The following is an 8,793-nucleotide window of genomic DNA, read 5'->3' on the forward strand; positions in this document are numbered from 1 at the left end:
TGTGTATGACTGTGTATGTGTCTGTGTGTCTGTCTATGCATCTTATCTGTTGTGTGTGCATCTGTGTCTGTTTGTGTGCCTGTGCCTCTGTGTGTGTGTGTGTGTGTGTGTGTGTGTGTGTGTGTGTGTGGTGCTGGAATGGAGCCTGGACCACTAAACAAAACTCTACAAATGAACTGCATACCTAGTCCCCTTTGAAGATTTCATATTATGGCTCAAATATTATTTCTTCATATAAGACCAAAGTTAAATTTGTTTGTAGACTTTTTCCCTTCAAACTACAAACAACACATCAATCACAGAAAAAATTCACAAAATCTATGAGGTAAAAACAAATCTGCAAGCATGAGGATCTGACTTTGATCCCCAGCACCCACATAAAAAGTCAGGCATTTGTAATTCTAGTATTGGGAGGCAGAGACACAGGGCTTGATGGCTAGCCAGCATAGCTTAATTAGAGAACCCAGGTCCCACTAAGAGACCTTATCTCGAAACAACAACAAAACCAAGGTGGACAGTCCCTGAGGAACAACACCTGAGGTTGAATTCCACGTGCACATGTACCTGTACACACACACACACAGAGAGAGAGAGAGAGAGAGAGAGAGAGAGAGAGAGAGAGAGAGAGGAATCTACTTTCTATATCTATGAGTAATATTCATTTAATGGTATTCAAATTTTATTTACAACCAAGTCATTCCCAAAGATTCCAAGTTTAGTCCCAAACTCAGCATGAAGTCTGTTCATAAAGCTTTTAAATTGTATATTAATTTTATAGTTTTATAACAAAATGTGGTGGTTTTAATGAAAATGTCCCCATAGGCTCCAAGTATTTGAACAATTTTTTTCCCAGTTGGTGGTGCTGTTTTGGGAGGTTTAGGAGGTGTGGAGGAAGCATGTCCCCCAGGGGCAGGCTTTGAGAGTGTCATGCTGTGTCCGTGGAGGTCAGAAGAGGGTATCAGATTCCCCTGGAATTGGAGTTATGGACAGCTGTTAGCTGCCATGTGGGTGCTGGGAATCGAACCCAGGTCCTCTAAAGAACAGCCAGTGCTCTTAACTGCTGAGCTATCTCTCCAGCCCTAAATGTATAATTCTTAATAAATCAGAGGGAGAGCTGACCTTCAAGGATCAGAAGATGTTAACAGTGGTTAATGCTGAGTGGCACAATTACGGCTGGGTTTTATTTTTATTTTCATTTTCCATATTTATCTATATTTTTGACTTTTCTTAAGAATGATATTTTACAATATCACTTTCCTGTTTGAGTGTGTGGAGGGTTGGGAGAATACCAGATAGCTAAACGTTGTTTTCTTAAATTTGAATTTCAGATAAATAAGATTCTGGGGTAGATGCATACTCCCAATATCACAAACACTGAGCACTAAGTATTCATTGCTATCTGAAATTCAGATTTAACCAGGTGTCCTATGGGAGTTTTGTTTTGTTTGTTTTGCTAAATCTGGCTACCCTAAATCCTGCCACCCACCCTAGGGAATGGGGCAGCTCCTTAGCTTGCTGGGGACTTTTCTGTCTCTATGTTCTGCCCCCATCCCCTGTGAGACTGTGATGTGTCTACCACCTGCCTGCCAACCTTCAAGTTTTGAGATCTCCTCCCAAGGTGGTCTCAGATGCTGGGAGTAGGGGTGGCATTGCAATGGGTTCCAAACAGCATGGTAGAACTCTGTGAAATCCATTCATCTGTGCTATGGTTTAGCTCTGAAGTTTGTTGATTTCCAGTTTGGACAATGTTGTATTTTGAATGAACATTCTCCATAGGCACCAAGTATTTGCACACTTTGTCCCTAGCTGGTGGCATTGTTGCGGAGGTGCTGCCTTGCTGGAGTAGGTGTGTCACCAGGGTGGGGGAGAGCTTTCAGAGTATAATGGCCTCATCTCATTTCCAGTCTCTCTCTTTGCTTCCTGTGTGAGCTTGAAGATGTGAGCTCTCTCAGCTTTCTGTTCCAGCACAGCCCTGCCATGCCTCCCCACCACGATGCACTCTATTCCCTCTGGAACAGTAAGCCCAGTAAACTCTTCCTTCTATAAGTTGCCTTGGTCATGGTATTTTACGCCAGCAACAGAAAAGTAAAACAGATGACTTATCTAAACGAGGGAGTGGAGCTCTTTCTTTCCTTCCACCTTTATGTGGATTCCAGGATCGAACTCGGGCTTGAGGCTATGCTAACCCTCACTGTTTTGCTTCCATCTTAGCATACGTGCTGTGGCAGCCAGCACTCATTTACAGCTTTTAATGTTGTGCCTTTGCTTTGTATTTTTGACAACTTGACTATGTTACATCATGGAGAAGTGTTGCGGGTTCTCCTCAGGCCAGCTGTGAAGACCCTGACCTGGATCGGGTCCCCTGCCAATTGGGGGGGGGGGGGTAAGAAGCACGGAGTCAGGACACACAGACCCTGGGAGTTGGATAGAAGCAAGCACTAGGGGAGGTGCTGCAGGCTCCTTTAATGCAGGAGGAGGCAGGCCTAATATCTCCCTTTTCTCCACCCCCAAGTCCCTTTAGTCAGCGTTTTCTGATTGGTCCGTGCCACGCATCTGTCAGCAGTCACTGGGCTCCTGAGCAGGGTAGGGAGGAGGCCTGGACTCCTTTTGGAGCGCTATTTGGGGACCAAGAAGTGAAGTGAATTCTCGCTGAATCCCAGGGCTCTGGGTCCAAGCAACCTTTGGAGGCCTCCTGCTACAGAGAAGTCCTTCTCTGGTCTATCAAAGACAAACTACCTTTTTAGATTTATTTTTATTTATGTGTGTATGTGCACACATGTGTGCTGATGCCTGAGAAGGTCAGAAGAGGGCGTCAGATACCTTGAAGCTGGAGTTACAGGACGTTTTAGTCACCCAAGTGCTGGGAACCGAACTTGGGTTCTCTTCAAAAGCATCAAGTGCTCTTACACTGAGCTAGCTCTCCAACCCCTCAAATAGAAACTTTCTAACCACTAAACAATAGCCCCTCATTCTCCTCTTCCCTTAGCTCCTGATAACCTCAAATCTGCTTTCAGTCTCTATGAACTTCGTTCACCCAGAAGTTCCCAGCGGGACTAGCCTGGAGTACACACAGTGGTAGAAACAAGAGACCCTGCTTCAACAAGGGGCGGGGTGAGGACTGAGTGCTGAGACCTATCCTCTGATCTCCACGTGCTTGCCATATATGCACACCCACATCTGCTGAACAAGTAAATAAACCAATAAAAACAATAATAAATAAGTGAGCAAATAAATATTTTAAAGGAGACACAGAAGACCCAAATTAACAAAATTAGAGACCGAAAAGGACACGCGCACAAAGATAACCACAGACCACATCCCAACAAATCGATGCAAAAATCCTCAGCAAAATATTTGTAAACCAAAGTTAAAACCACATTAAGAAAGCCACATATCACAAGCAAGGGGGTTTCATCCTAGGGATGCGATGTCGGTTCCGTATTCACAAATCAATAAATCATATATATAGACTTAAGAACAGAAATCATATGATTATCTCAAGGGACATAGAAAATGCATTTGCAAAATTCAGCATCACATCATGATAAAAGTCCTAAAGAATCTAGGAACAGAACTGTACTTAACATATTAAAGGCTATATATGGGAGCTGGAGCAATGGCTCAGTGGCTAAGAGCACCTGCTCCTTTTCCAAAGGACCCGAGTTCAGTTTCCAATACCCATATTGGGCAGCCCGCAATCACCTGTAACTCCAGCTCTAGGGAATCTGGATTCCTCAGGCATCTGCACATACATGGAAACACACACACACACACACACACACACACACATCAAAATAAAAAATAATTTTTTGAAAGCTATCATAGATCAAAGGAGGCCAAGGACACAAGCCAGCTAATTGCACATGGTGTCCTGGGCACAGGAAAAAAACTGAGGGTGGCATTTGCCCGCAGCCAACTGGCTGTATAACATGTTAACAACTTTTATGTAAACTTAAAATTATTCCAAAAGAAGAAATGTATTTGCCAAGTGTCTCCCGATTGGTTAGTTCCTCCAGTGGGCGGGGCCTGCCGCACAGTGTGGACTATGGGGGTGTGGTTGGCAGCTATCTTCGAAGGGAAGTCTTGAGCCGAGCTGGAGAAGCCACGAGCCGAGCAGTGGGGAAGCCGTGAGCCGTGGGGAAGCATGCAAGCCGAGCCTTGGGAATGCCAGGCGCAACAGCTGAAAGACAGAATGGACTGACTTTTAATGGACCTGGGGCGATCTCTGGCCTCAGAGGCAGGAGCGGATTATGGGCTTGGCACGGTCTGATAAGGCAGGCTCTGAGGTGAGCCTGGGGCCAGGCACTGGGTACTCATTCCTTTGTAAGTTAATAAATACACATACAATATATCATATGGTTTGTCTGATCACACAGGAGACCCAGAGAGAATTTGGGTCACACCAAGTGTGATGGCACATACCTATAATCCCAACATTCAGGAGACTCAGGCAGGAGGATTGCAAATTTGAGGCCAGTTGGGGCTACATAGTAAGACTGCCTCAAAAACATACAGTTGTTGACATCCAGGCAAGTTGACAAGATGTCTCTGCAGGTGAAGGCACTTGTTTTAGAGCCTGATAACCTGAGTTTGATCCCCAGCATCCACATGGTAAAAGGAGAGACCCAACTCCAAGTTGTCCCTTGACCTCCACACACATGCTATGGTATGTGCATGTCTACATACATACAAACAGTGGATGGATGGATGGATGGATGGATGGATGGATGGATGGAATGTGATGGTTTTTGTCAGCTTAACATAAACCTAGACATTCCTGGAAAGAAGAAACCTCAACTGAGGAGTCACCTCCATCAGATTAACCTGTGGTCATGTGTGAGTCATTTTCTAGATTGCTAATTGATGTGGGATGGCCCAGCCCACTGTGAGCAGTGCCATCCCTGGGCAGGTGGGCCTAGGCTATGTAAGTCAGGGTAGCAAGCCAATGAGCAGCATTCCTCCATGGTGTCCACTTCAGCTCCAGCCTCCATGTTCCTACTATGAACTCCTGCCTTGACTTCCCTTGATGATGGACTGTGACATGCATGCATAAGCCTAAGAAACTAGTTCCTCTCCAAGTTGTTTGGGTTATGATATTTATCATAGCAACAAAAAGCAAATAGAGTATGCAATAAATTTATTTTAAAAATACAGAGTAGGGGCTAGAGATGTGGCTCAGTAGTTAAGAGTACTTGCTACTCTTCCAGAAGACACAGGTTCAGTTCCCAGCACCTACAAGGCAGTTCACAACTGCCTGTAACTCCAGTTCCAGGGGGTCACCTGACGCTCTCTTCTAGCCTCTGAGGGCACCAAGCACACCTGTGGTACATATACATACATGCAGGTAAACACTCATATACACAAAACAAAAGTAAATCTTTTTAAAAACTACAGGAGTTAGGGAGATGCCTCAGTGGATAAGAATTGCTATAGAAGCATGAGGACCTGAGTTCAGATCCCTAACACCCACATAAAAAGCCAGGTGTGGCCCACATGCTAGCACCTTATATAAACACAGCACTTTTGGGACAGAGGCAGAAGGACAGCTGGGACTTGCCAGCTGCCAGATTAGTTCCAGGTTTCATGAGAAACCCTCTTTGAGAACAAGGTGGAGAGTGATAGAGCTAGACACCCAACATCCTCCTGTGGCTTCCCCACATGTACACACACACACACACACACACACACACATACACACACACAGAGGCACATGCACCACACACACAAAATAAAATAAAAGTACCTATTATGTATTTCTTTTTAATTTGTTTATTGTTTGAGAATTCATACATGCATACGATGTGTTATGATCAAGTCCACCCACATTCACTCCTATGCAATTCCAACCCATCTCCTCACCACTATTCCCTCCCAACTTGATGTGTTCTTTTGTTTTTAACCTACTGATCCCATTCAGCACTACCAGTATGTTTATGGGTGTAGGGTATCTACTTGGAGTGTGGGTAGCCTCTTGGGCCACATCCCTGAAGAAAACTGTCTCTCCCTTTCCCAGCCAGTCATCAATTGCCAACAGCTCCCCAGCTGGGATGGGATTTCGTGGCACACACACACCCAAAGTCATCAGGCTGCACCTTTACCTGCTGAGTCATCTCACTGGCCCTATTTCCAATTTTGTATTCATTTTGATGGGAAATGGCACGCTATTCCAATGCATGAACGCAGCATGTGCTGGGCAAGTGATCATTGCTCTCTCTCTGCCATCCTTTATTAAAGGGATTACATGTTTCTTTTCTTTTCTATTCTCTCCCCAACCCTGGAGATGGAACCCAGGGCCTCATACATGCTAGGTAGGTGCTACCACTGAGCCACATCCTGAGCCCTCCCTGCCAATTCTTAGAGCCTGCAAGCTCCTCTCTTCCCAATCATCATAAAATGTAGAATAAGTTATTGTGTTTCATTTCCCTCATTTAATTCTGATTGCCACAGGATTTAATCATCACTGATTAAAGAATAAATAGGCCCAAAGGAGCTAATCTATGTAAATGAATTTGTCAGTTGCCAGAAACTTCTGATTAACAAATCTTAACTTTTATCATTACCCTTAACTTGGGAAGAATTTAGATATTTGTTCTGAGTGTTTGGGGTTCCAATGTTATTCTGTCAAGGTGAAGCACTCAACCTGGGGTAAATTAATCCCCATTAATATGTAATTGTTATGTTAATAAAATAGAAAATACATAAATCAATTGTTTTGCTTATTTTCTCTCTCTCTTTTCTTCCTTTTTTAAAATTTACTTTTACTTTTTATTTTTTGAACAGAGTCTCCATGCAGCTTCAGCTGGCCTGGAACTCACTGTACAGATCAGGATGGCCTCACTGAGATCCACTTGCCTCTACCCCTGCTGTGACTAAAGGCATGCACCACCACATTCAGCATTTTTGCTTATTTTTAATAAACTGTTTTACAAAGATTGTAACTGACAAATAACACTAATGTGCATCTATGGGTATTATCTGATGTTTTGCTGAGTGTCTCCACAGTAGAATGATTAAATCATTGAAATCAGGATAAACACACACACGTGCATGTGCACACACACACACACACACACACACACACAAAATGATCCAAAGAGATAGCTCAGTGGGCAAAGAGGCTTGCCACCAAGCCTGACAACCTGAGTGCAATCCTTGAGACCCACATGGTGGAAGAAGCCACTCGTACAAGTTGTCCTCTGACTCCACATGGGTGCCATGGCACTTGTGCACCCATACCCACACACACACACACACATTACACAAAATAAATGAAAATGTAATAAAAATTTTTTTAAAGCTGAACATGGTAGTGCACACCTTTAATCCAAGCACTGGAGAGGATCTCTGTGGAGATTGAGGCCAGCCTGGTCTACATAGTGAGTTCCAGGCCAGCTGGGGCTACAGGGAGATCCTTTCTCAAAAAACAAAAGAAAAAAATTAAAGGAAATACACATATATAAGGCATATTTTATTTTATTTTATTTGTTCTGTGTGTGAAAATGGTTTGCTCACCTGTGTAGGGGCTGTGGATTGAACTTCTTACAACACACATTTCTCCTTTGGGCAGATTCTTGAGTGCAGAGAGATGAGGCAATGGACATTGAGCCTTTTCTGGCCAATATTTTCCACCCAGAACTTTCCCATTGATAATCATAGACTAGGGTGAACCCAGCACTGATGGGAACATTCCATGATGAGCCTCCCTCTCAAACCACGGAATTAAAGAGTTTGCACACCCAGAATGTATGCCTCAGTTGTTCATGCAGTCTTTGCCTGTTTCTAGATGGGACTTCTGTGTTACTGTTCCCACAGTTTGGCGTTTTATATTGAATTTTTAAGATTTATTATTTTATGTGTGTGTACCTACCTGAGTTTATGCCCCACTACATGTGTGCAGGAGTCCGCAGAAGTCAGAAAAAAGCATTGAATCTCCTGGAACTGGAGTAGGATAGGGTTGTGAGCCAACATGTGGGTGCTGGGAACTGAATCCTGATCTCCTGCCTCAGCATCCAGTGCTCTGATCTACTGAGCCATCTCTCCAGCACTTTGCACTAAATCTTCATCTTGTATTTGTATCCCTTGTGCTGTTACTCCAGGGGAATTTTTATCTTTTTAATTTATTTTTTATTTTTAAACATGGAGGGGAGGTCTGTATGGGAGTACAGTGTCTGTGCAGCCCCCCTGGAGCTAAAGTTATAGGCAGTTGTGAGCCAATAGATGTAGGTGCTAGGAAACAAACTCTGGTCCTTTGTATGAGCAGCAAATGCTCTTAATTGTTGACCTCCATGCCCAGCTATTTTTCTTTAAGACGATTTCAAATATATATATATATATATATATATGTGTGTGTGTGTGTGTGTGTGTGTGTGTGTGTGCATATGTGTGCTTGTGTGTGTGTGTGCACTTGCACGCTTGTGTGTATTCTCCAGAGAAACAGAGAGGCCTCCTCAGAGGAATAGGTTTAGGCCTGGGTGTCTTGGTACAAGACTTCCAAGTTGTAGGAGAGGGTTGTAACAGCATAACAAGATATAATCACGCTTAAAGGAAAGAATACTATCCACTATGTCCATTCTTCAAAAATATGCTACTATCACCTCGTGAGAAAGGTCTTGTATTCAGACCCAGCAAGGTTTATTAACCTTACTGATTGAAATGGGATCCAACTTGGCTATGGGTCAATGGTCCACACTCTTAGATACTGAAGCCATTTCTAAAAATATCTTTTAAGGACTGGAGAGATGGCTCATTGGTTAAGAGCACTGGCTGCTCTTGCAGAGGACCTGGGGGGCGGGT

The sequence above is a fragment of the Nannospalax galili genome, unplaced genomic scaffold (genome assembly GCF_000622305.1).
Source record: "Nannospalax galili isolate Female #2095 unplaced genomic scaffold, S.galili_v1.0 scaffold1275, whole genome shotgun sequence".
Classification (NCBI taxonomy): Eukaryota; Metazoa; Chordata; class Mammalia; order Rodentia; family Spalacidae; genus Nannospalax; species Nannospalax galili.